Source organism: Prorops nasuta, unplaced genomic scaffold (assembly GCF_024137725.1).
Source record: "Prorops nasuta isolate Cenicafe-Biocafe unplaced genomic scaffold, Cenicafe_Pnas_1.2 PNAS00023, whole genome shotgun sequence".
Classification (NCBI taxonomy): Eukaryota; Metazoa; Arthropoda; class Insecta; order Hymenoptera; family Bethylidae; genus Prorops; species Prorops nasuta.
Genome location: NW_027116820.1, coordinates 3,713,661 through 3,725,644, shown reverse-complemented (window position 1 = coordinate 3,725,644; position 11,984 = coordinate 3,713,661). Strand labels below are relative to the sequence as shown.

The 11,984-nt window shown below is 31.9% G+C and overlaps 1 long non-coding RNA gene across 1 annotated transcript; it reads left to right on the top strand.

Moving 5' to 3' along the window:
* Positions 1 to 9,059: 9,059 nt before the first annotated feature.
* Positions 9,060 to 11,585, top strand: LOC136781552 (uncharacterized). Its single transcript, XR_010823937.1, has 5 exons — positions 9,060 to 9,475; positions 9,538 to 9,762; positions 10,007 to 10,215; positions 10,279 to 10,347; positions 10,410 to 11,585. It is a non-coding gene; the product is annotated as an uncharacterized lncRNA (long non-coding RNA).
* The last annotated feature ends 399 nt before the right edge of the window (positions 11,586 to 11,984 follow it).

The window sequence follows — 11,984 nt, the reverse complement described above, 5'->3', positions numbered from 1 at the left end:
ATTTGAAAATCGGTCCATAAATAAAGCTGTAGTTTGAAAACTAAGATTTGAGGTGGAACCGCTCTGTAATGTCGGTATTGACCTTACTCTTAATGTGAGCAATTTTCTACATTAACGCTTATATAGAATGTTTTTTACCCTTTCCATTAGACTCTTTGGTCATTCCTATCAATCTTTATTAAATAAATTTAAACGACTAAAAGTGCTAATAAAAATTCACATAACGCTTTTATTTTCTTCAGCAATTTTTTCTTTAAGTAAACCAGATGAGAGTTAAGTTTTTAAATGGTACAAGTTATGGTCCAACGCAGCTCATGTGTCTAGTTTGAGAGGTGATTTATAGTAACTATATCACTAAGAAAGCATGTTTAGCACCTTATCATGTTGTAATCATAAAAGATAGAAATAACAAGTGTTTCTTAACAAAAATAAATATAATTGTAATATACATAAAGTAAATTCGAATTGTATATAAGAATAGAATGCATGCATTCCAATATGATTGTGCTAATAAGTGAGCTTTGTTTATAGATTTAGAGACAGAAATTTTAAACAAAATGATTCGGAAGGAATTGTGTTGCAATAATCACCCAAACATTTAGTATTATGCTTAATAATAACGCTAAAGTTTTTAATAATTAAGAATATATACCTGTTATCTTTAAATCCTGTTCCGTCGCAAATTTGCTTTCTTTCAAGCAACTTTAGTGTTCGTAGAAAATCTTCGACTGAGCCTATAATTTCTCCATAGATATAATGAAATTTTTTATCACTCGTATTTACCTATAATAAAAGAATAAATATGCTATTATTAATTAATAAATATAAAATGTTGTTATAGTAATTTTAATGAAATACTTGAATGCACTTTACAAACCTCAGGTTAAACATTTATATTTATTCAAAAACTTGTATAAAAAACGAAAAAAAGTTGTCAATACTTCCCATGTAGGAATTTTTCATCGGGCCATGCATGGCCCATGACCGGCGAATGTTCGATTATATTGGCCCAGTAGTACTGCCATGCTTGTACCGATCATGGCAATTGATCGGATGATAACCTCGTGCCAATATTATAGACCAGTGCTTACTCAACATCGGCCAATGCTTGCCCATGTGTCAGCCAACATTGGTCTAGTTTCGGCCATTAAATTTGAACCAGGCGAGGGGTAATAGGAGACAGGAGGGTGGGAGAGAGGGGGGGGGGGGGGTATCTAGGGAAAAATAAATCGTTAACAAGAAAAGTAATGATTATTTTTGAATTCAATTATAATAACAGAAGCGCTAGTGTCTCATGGCTAGTAATTTTAAAAAGTTGGGGTACACACATTGCTATCTTTTGCATGAAGAAATTAAAATTTGTTAATGAAAACAACAGATCGCACTTATCAGAAGATTAGAAAAAAAAAAAATTTTTTATAAATTAGTTGATTTCCATAGTTGTTGGTACTTTTTTAAAATTATTTTGATCATTTAATTGAAAAGATAACGATTAAAAAAATGATCTAGTAGCAAACAGAATTACATAAAAAACATTAAAAATATTTAAAAAATACTACTTTCAATGGGTTCCTAGCATCATATATTGCAGTAAATTCGGTAATCTAATCTTACTAACCATATACCACAATAAAATAAGACAACTTTCTTGATTGTTGACTTATAACATTGGCGCAGGTTTAACAGACTATGCTTGTCGAACTTTCATGCCTGCAGTTATTTGAATCAGTATTAGCATGTATAATCCAAAAATTACTGTTTTATTGAGTAATAACTGCCAATCTATGGTCGAAGATCGGCACGAAATTGGCAATCAATGCTTAATTAAGCAACGGTTGTGAATTAATGACCGAGGATCGGTACGAGATTGGCAGTCATTGTTAGCTGAGCATTAGTTGCCAATCGATAGCCAAGCATCGGCATAAGAACTGTTCTCAATTTTTCCCGATAAACAGTTAACAATCGTTGGCCAAGTATTGGCTCATTCCTAACAAACAATTGTCAGACGCAAGCATTGGCCCGATTATTGTACCGATGAACGGACCAATCGTCACGATTGGCAACTCCTACATGGGTTTATACAATCTGGAGAAATATCACACAAATTAGTCAAAGTAGTTGAAAGAGAGAGAGAGAGAGAGAGAGAGAGAGAGAGAGAGAGTAAAGAGATTACAAATTATTTGATAGAATGCTTCGAAGTATTAAAAAAAAGTATCATAAAATATGTACGTATATCTATCTAATAGTTTATAAATAATTTAAATAGAGTAATTATAATAATTCACACATTTACCGTTAAAGAAAGATGACGAGAAACTTGTATATACATTCTCATATGTAATGATATGGGATGGGATTGAAGTAACAATAAACCACCATGTGCGGTCGAATGTTCCATCCAACTCCATGTTTGTGGTAACGGCATTGATTTTAAATACTGCTTCAAATCATTAACAGTGAAGGAAGAACCATCTTGGTTTATCATATTATCCACTGTATGCTCAATATTAACCTGTTATATTTGGAATAGATATTATTAAATAGGAAATGTATTAGACAAAATAATTATTAATAAAACAAGAAAAAGTGTTTAGAGAAAACATATAAAACTATAAATGTTATATGAAAAAAATATAACGATTTTACTTACATCAAAATTATTAATATTATCATCAGAATTGTGTAAGGAATATTCATCTTCGCATGGTACATGATCTATCCTAGATTCAACATTGACCTGCTACATTTCAAAGAAATATATTATAAAATAGGAAATGTATTAGACAAAATAATTACCAATGAAACTAAAAGAAGTATTTAGAGAAAAGATATAAATCTATAAATGCCATATGGAAAAAATATAACATTTTTACTTACACCAAAATTATTGATATGGTTATCAGAATTAGGTAAGGATGGATCATCTTCGCATGTGACATGAACTATATTAGATTGAGCACTAACCTGTTACATTTAAAAGAAATATATTATTAAATAGAAATGTAATGGAAATGCTTCAATAATTAATGTAAAATAGATATTCAGATAAAAGATACAAACTTCCATAAAAAATATATTAAAAACATTTTATTTATACTTACATTCAAATTATTAATGATGTTATTAATATTTGTTAAGTCTATAGCTGAATCTGCTATACTGACCTCACAATCCATAGATTCTGTTAAGGATGCAGCATTCACCTGTAACATACATATATTTAAAATAGACACTTTTTAGAACAACCAAGATCATATAAAAAATTTAAGTGATTCTGATTATTTACATTATTAACCATAAGCGGTAATGGAATTGCATTCCCTCTTAGTTTGAATTTTTCTCTTGTGCTCCTATATATAGATCCATCACAAAGGCATGTAATATCTTCTGTTATTATATCATTCAGTTTAAAATGTAGTTCGCAAATATAATGACACCGTTTTAATTTCTTATTTGGTCCAATTGCCTTACTCCACTCTTCTAGTAGTTTTTCACACTATAATCAAATAATTGAACTTATTTATTTTTAAAGCTTAATAGTTATGAAATCAATATTGAAAACCACTCTTTCAGTTTTTTAATGAAAAAGGATATATTTAAAAATTTATATTTTAGGAAAGAACTATATTGTCAAATACAAACAGACAATACAAGCTCAGCTTTTATTATACTACCCAAATAGTAGCAATAAATGTGTATAAAGTGAAAATAATTAATATACGTCTTTTTGTGCGACTTCTATTTGGTTTACTTCCTTCTAGACACATTCCTCTGAGTATTACAGAATGAATAAGACAAAGCTTATCAAAGAAATATGTATAAATAAAGAATAAATACCTTCGGTTCACTAAACATTGCTGCCTTACGCTTTCCTAGAAGTAATCTTCTTCTAATATCAGCTTTTTTACCACTTGGACAGTTGACGACTGCACAAACTTTCCCCATTATGCCACACTACACTTATACTCAATTAGACCCTACTTTAAATCTAGCCTTTGTACACTAAGCTGGAACAATATTAGGATATTTAATATTTAGAGTATTAAAGAATCAAGCAAGTTTGACAAGGTCTACATAAAATAGGTTATTTTACCTGATTGTGTAAAAACGCACCAAATACTACTAAAACTGCAAAACATCGCTAAAATTTAATAAGATTAGAAAATTACAGCAAACACTAAGCGACAGCAACGCTACTTAGTGCTCAAAATTTCAATTACTTACGTTATATAAAATGAAGTCACTTTTCACCAGAAAATCAGAGCTCTGTTCGTTCTCCTCCCCTCTATTCTTCATGGTTCAATCCACATAGCTCCATCCTCAGTAGTAACATAGTAAACACATTACTATAATTTAATCTGAAATAAAATCCCAGAAAGTTCTATAAAATATCTTACATTTATATTATATATCTAATTTGTCAGCTTCTTTATTTATTATTGTATTTACCCAGTTTTTTCACTCATTTATTTTATTATCCGTCTCAATTAACATAGTTTGAATCTCAACGATGACACAATAACCACATTATGTTTAGTCTATTCCTTTATTTTAATTTTGAAAATCCGCATAGCTCCATCCTCAGCACAGTGACATAGTAAACACATTACTATAATTTAATCTGAAATAAAATCCCACAAAGTACCACAAAATATTTATATCTTACATTTTATATTATAAACTTTATTGTTATACTTATCTAAAATGTTCAGTCCTTTATATACTTTTAAAAATTATTTTTTTGTACATTTTACAAATTTCGTCACTTTATTTATTCACTTATACCATCAGTATATCAGCTGTCAGTAAGATTAAAACTGTCACTTTATTTCTTTATATTACTTTATAACTTGCGGTATGTATATTGTATGTACGATACAATAATACTAACATTTGTCTTGGCTCACGGACCATGCATTATGTATTTTGAAATTAGTAATTAGAAATATCTATATTGCGGTCTCTCTACAGTCTCTACCCTCTGACGTATTTCCGCCGACCAGTAGTATCAGCAGCGACTATAGCGTAGTACCCAAAATAGTACTACGCTATAGGATATGTCGCTTTTGGGTACTACGGTAGTACCGAAAGTACTACACTTGGCAACCTTGGTAAGGGACCAACAGCTCGTTGCTGGTGTCTCCTGATTTTTGCGACACTCGTACTTTAGTCCTGAAGGAGATTGGACGCGACTTTTGCGACTCGTAATCTAGTCCTGGAGAAGTTCCGACGTGAAGACTCGCAGCGTGGAATTATAAAATTGTGGAAGCTGCTCTGCTCTGCTCTGCTCGACGCTACTTTGCTCCGCTCAGCCCTGCTCTGCCCTACTCAGCTCGACTCTACTCTGCTCTGCTCGGCTCTGCTCTACTCTACTCCGCTCTGCCCTGCTCGATGCTGCTCTGCTCTGCTCGACGCTGCTCTGCTCTACTCGACCCTGCTCAACTCTGCTCGACCATGCTCAACTCTGCTCGGCTCTGTTCTGCTCTACCTCCGTCGAGGGATCCAGCCGCCTCCGTCAACTCCAGCGGAAAAGGTTAGCGGGAGTCCCAGCTCCTAGAAATCCTTTATAACACGAGTAAAATTCGGAGAAATGCGCTTAAACGCCGTGAAATTGTCAGAAATCGCGAATTACGAGTTAAACCTGCTCCCAAAGTGCGTGAATTAGTAATTGGAATAATAATCTATCGTCGAAGAAAACTGAGATTCCCAATTAATTCGATGACCAAGTCATTTATGGACTTTCGGATATGGGATGTATATAGTTTTATATGTAACTTACGTTAAGTTCTTTTATCCATTACCGTGTATTTAATGCCGTACTAAAGTCTTGTAGTTTCCGAAAATTTGAAAATGCGGTTGGTGGATCGAATTCGGTTATAAAGAGTGATCGGGATATTCGTTCATGTTCGGATTTCGTTACGTTTAGTATAGTTAGTCGCGTTTAACCAAGGGTGCATCCCGAGGTCGAATTCTCCCCGAAAGGAGCTACCTCGTTCAATCACCTCGTGGGAGTACAGTTCGTTTTCCTCGTTGGTAGGAACCCCGGAGGTGAATTCTCCCCGATAGGAGATACTCCGTTCGGTTCCCCTCGAGAAAGTATCGTTTCGTTTTGGTAAATGGTCGCAGGAGAAACACCTGCCTTGAGAAGACCTTTAGTGTATTAGTAATTTTAGTATGAAAATTCGTTGGAGTGATCCCGAGCACTCCGGAAAACTGTCTTCCATGCCATTTCTGATTATAGTTTTGTAGAATATGAAAAACGATCTATGCGCTATGAGATCTGACATATACAGCGATGTCTTTCTGGAAATATAGAGAATTTATTATCGAATATAGTATGTAGTGATTTTACCCGAACTGCCAAATTCTTTCGCATTTTATGTTTCAGGGACTCATCCACTCTCCGCTTACGCAATCCTAACCCTATACTCACTGAGCTAGTTGGTATTACCGTTTGCCGATTATCGTATTTCGCGAACACTACAGTACAGTGGTTCTTTAGGGAACCTGGCGCCCAACTTACGTTTTAGGTTTTGATTGAGTTATAGCTTACGAATAACGAAGGGTCAGCCAAAATTTTTGTAGTGTAGCAATATGTATAAAATTTAATATTCGGTGGTACTTTGTGGCATTTTTGTTTATTGCAGGTTATATAAAATGTTCCTTATATGCATATTCCTTGTATGCAGCTCTGATTTGAAGTCCTACCAATGCCAAATGCTCTAACAATTTTTGGAAATATCCTGTTATTGAAGAATGTAGATTGAGGAAGATTGTAAATGAAACAGAGAAGGATGAGGTTGTTACGTTCACTCATAACCAACACACATGGTAGTGTTTCAACAGCAATTAACATAAACGTTTTAAAGAAAAGTAAGTACATTGTAAAAAAAATTAGTTTAATTAAAGCAAAGTTATATACAAGGTATCCTTTCATAGTTTGCAATTTGATGCCAAACCAGTGCCAAATGCTATAACAATTCTTGAAAAAATGCAAGCACCAAAAGGTACTACCATAATTAAAGAGGAATCAGTTACAGTTCTAGAAAATATTACTACTTTTTATAATAAAATAGATAAAGAAGGTAGTGTTACCAAGTAGTGTTGGAAAACAGAGTTTTGGTTTTATTCAACTATAGAGTTTTGGTTGAGCAATGGAAGCAGCAGTTTCAAATGCGGTCAACTGCTGATGACTGGATGTTATATCTGTTTACTAGTGAAGGAAAAGAGAAGCCAATGGGCTATAGTTTTTTAGTTACAACATATTCCATGATGACATATATACAAAAACGTTCTTGGGAGGCTGAACAAACAGTGGAATGGTTGCAGGAACAGCATTGGGGTATTATGGTTTTGGTTGAAGTGCATATAATTTCCTGCAAAAATGTTCTATCGAGTACTAACAATTGTCTAACCCTAATGAAATTTATGTATAACGGCTACATTATTAAGAGAAGATGGTAAATAATTGAATATCTAAAAAGATTAAGGAAAATTAGTATACTCAATGGTATTATTGAATTTACTAAATTATGTATATTATCATATGGTAAAATGTTGATTTCAGGCTTACTCATAGTGTTATCATTTAGTATTTTATAGTCACTGTGCAAGTGTATCATAGCAAATAGTAATACATGTGATTTGACTTAAATACATTTGGTACAATTGAATTAGAAAACCAAGGAAGATGGTTCGCTCACAAACTGACTATTGGAGTTGACTCAAACATTGGGCTTTTCACTCCTGCATTCTGGTACTTGAAACAGGCAAAGATAAAAGAATTGAAAAATTGGCAAAGTAAGAATAAGCCAATTTCCAGAAAAACGTCACCCATTGCTCAGCCATAATTTAAGGATGAAATTCATTGGATGAAATTCTGTAAAATTGAGTTAGTAACTGCTGATTGTTTTCCTCCGGTACCTATGCTAGTATTCTTGGCCAAAGGCAATATACTGGTCATTGGTATGGATGAAAAAATGCACGTTTATTCTCAATAGAAACTCAGTCCAAAAATTAATGGTTTCCACTCCATTTTGCAGCACCAGAAATCCGACCAGTTTCAATAGTGTATAGAAATTAGCGAAACGAACATTCGAGGACTCTGGCACAGGAAATGTTATAAGGACGACTCGCCAATGTATCTCCTATGTCACCTTTGTCAAGAATTTGCAGCATAAATGTGAGAGTAATTGGTGCTAAAAAGAAACGTGGTATGCAAAACGATAATGTCAGCTTTGAATATATGCTTGATTGTAGCTTATTCAAAGCTTTACGAATTGCTTGTGCAGTCTTGCCCCAACATCATCTCAAGTAATTGATGAAACTAGTGAAGTCTGGCAAGGTCAGATGTTGGTAAAAAGTCAAATGTTGATAAACAGAAAATGTAAATTAATTAAAACATACATTTTACTTAATTATTTTTATATGTTGAAAGTATATTTATTGATTATGAAAAATTTAATTAAACTTTTATTATAGTGAAACTGAAAACATTAAAGAAGTAGCCGGGGCATTAATTATGAAGTTCATTTATGCAGAATGCATTACAAATATCAATAAATTCAATGTGTTGACTGTGATGTTTTTTCAATATTAATATATATTATTTTATTAGTTAAGCGCTGCTGTTTCAAAAAATAAGAAGTGTGGAAATTTTCTTTAAATTCTGTAGAAAAATTAAAAGAATTATTTAATTTTTTAAATATTATACTCTTACAAACGTTATGAAATTCCCACAAAAAACAGACTTCGCCTGTAAAAAAAGGCGGCAAGTACATAAACCATTTAGCATAAATAATATAGTAAAATTATCCAATTAAAAAAAGTAGTGAAATCCAAATATTAGGCAAGTGTAGTTTTTCACCTTAGCAAAAGTTAAATTTTTGAAAAAAAAAAGGAACAACAAAGTTACTTGCCGGGCCCGTAATGTCCATGCACAGTGAGAAATAGAATCGTCTGTGGTTCGGCTAACTTCACTCTGTATTTTAACATGAAATTTGGGTAGTGGGTCAATTGTCCTACTTTTCTCTAGTGACAAGATGGCGTCGACGGTAACACTTTCCATGAGGTGAACACAATCTATGTTGTCAAATGAATTGCAGAAAATATAGGGCTTAAAGATCAGTCATGTGTTTCCGGTGGGTACAGTGTAGCGAAAAGAATATCATGAACTGTCAAAATTCGAAGATTTTGAAGACGATAATAATATTTATAAATATTTATGGAATGTTCATTTATTCAAATTAAGAGGAGAATTATAGGAAAAACACAATTTCAGATGAGTAACTCAATTCACATAAAAATAAAATAAAAGTTTACTCTAAATAAAGAATGTTTACTTTGCCTTAATTTTACTTTTTAAAGATAAAGCGCATGGAATAATTGGTTTTTATTCACATATTATGGGTCTGACTCTTTTATTGAGATTATATAAAGAAGCACTTTAGCTTATCGTACAAGGATAAAAGGACAGGTAACCTTGTTTTCAATTATAGTCATACAGTATAAATACCTTCACTTCTAAATAATTTACAGCGGATATAGAAGATAATTGTTGTTGCTCCTGTTCCCCCCAGCAGAGCATCAGTATATACAGAGCGGCTAAGCACAAATCATTAACTGATGTACCATAGTTTGCTTAATGGGATAATCCACCAACATTTTATAGAGCCATGATCGAAGTTGAAAAATATACAAAGTTAAAACTTTAAAAAAAGAATACATATGTTGAGCAATTATTCAGATGGCTTAACATTAGTGGTATGAAAATGGATACATTCATAAATTAGCTTTTTATAAAAATGTTAACTTTAAGATATAATTTTGAGACACATTACTCTAACAATGTCAGTAGGGAAGTGCTATTCAGTGGTCTAGGGATACATTATACATATGATAACTAAATATTTTGTTGATGTAGGGTGAAATATGAGAGTTTTCATACGTATTTCAAAAGTGTTGCAGAGGTTTTCTCTCTACTATAAATTTTATTTATTTTTTATAGAATTGAGGATGGAATTGCTGTAAATATATTGTCTATCATATTTTATGGAGCAAAGCTGTACGCAGCAAACCTATGTTAAAGTTATGGTATAATTGGAGAATACAGATTCTACAACAAAGGACATAGTAGTGGAGAAACTGCGTGAATTTATTCCTATTTGCTATAATCAATTAATTATTCCCTTCGCAGTACCCAGTATTTGAGTAGCGGTAAGTTATTGTAGTTAGAAAAGTATTATTCTTATTATTTCTTTTTTAATTCTCTTATTTTAGATACTATGAGCGCACAAGGTTAAAGCTGATAAGTTTGAAAATATTAAACGTGATTCACAAAAGATACCGGTATGTAATGATTCTATACAGAAATGAAACCTCCATTTTTGTCAATACTTCTTTTTTTATAGGTTTATATCTTAAATCTAGTTTGTGTAAACTATTCAATATATTGATACAGCTCATCAAGAAATAAGGTATTAAAATGAAAGGGAAGAATCAAAAAGATGTAAGGATAAGAAACAACAAAATTTATTTTATATCTTATACCTTAGAAGAGATATATATAAAAAAGAAAATAGTTAGAAATGAACACTGACAAAAGGGAGATTATAATATTTTTAAGGAAAAATGTATCTGGAGTTGAAGAGAAAAAGAGATCGACAGATTAAAGGAAAATATTAAAAAATGTAATAGGAAGAAATGAGAAGAGCAAATAAGAGATAGCTAGATACAGGGAGGGGGAGGGGGATATTATATAGAGCTTTATAGTTTACATGTTGCAACACGAAGAAGTACAAGAATGATGGAATGGAATAGAAAAGGATGGATCAGAAGGGAAGAAGGATTAGATGTAGATTGACGAAGCAACGGGTGGAATATGAAATTAAGGATACATTACTGTATTGAAAATAGAACGAAATAAATAGAATGACAAACGGTTGTAAGGTGTAGGCTACATAGTGAACGAAATATAAGAAAGTTGATGCTGTGTGCAGGGAAAGCAGGAATGAAAATTGAGAGAGCTCTTGGCAAAAATGTTGTTAGAAGGGAGGATTAGACTTAAAAATAAAAGTGAGGAAACTATTAAGAGAAGAGGAAAGAATTGATGGATAGAAAAATCATACATGTAATTAGTATAGTAGATACAATAATATAGAAAGAAACAGTTGTAGATGCAAGTATGAATGGAAAATATTGAATAAAAGATTATGTATAAGCGTAATGAAACAATTGGAAAATAAATACATCAGTAGATTGTATGTACATAAAGTATTAATTTATTTTTTTAGAAGGAGAATCTTTATAACTCTTTGCAGGAGCTAGTAGAATTTATATAAATGCAATTGAAACTTATGTTACAATGGAGTAAATCAAAGTTAAAAATAACTATATTGAATAGCCTGACGAAAAACTTCTTTACTATATTTATAAATGGAATTATTTTCATGCTAATTAAAATTTTATTTCAGATTGAATGAATCCTTGATTAAAATATCTCTAATTTTTTTCATTAAAAGTTTGTTCTGATATACTGATGTAGATAAAAACTCGTCAATTTGTCTAATTTTTGACTCATCGCTCATTGTTTGTAATCTATTTAATTTTTCCCAGCTTTCCTTTAACCATAAATCAAAATTTGTTGTACACTTCCGTCTGTTGGTGGTAGTAATAACCAAACCATTATTTAGTTGGCTTATTTGTATAACCGTTTTGATGATCAAGTCTTTTAATTTCACTGCAGATTTAAAAATATTTTAACTTTGTGTTTAATAATAGATGAAAAGATTACTTACATATAAATTTATAAAGTGTTGGCCTATGTCTCATCATCTCGTTTAAAGACTTATGATAGCGTTCTTGATTGTTGTTCGTTCGCCGTTCACATTGAAAAACGCTAAGTACATTGGCATCGACTTTTTTCATCCAGAAATCCTCAATATATCTTATTAGCTTTATAAATTGAACGATTTCTTTTAAATCAT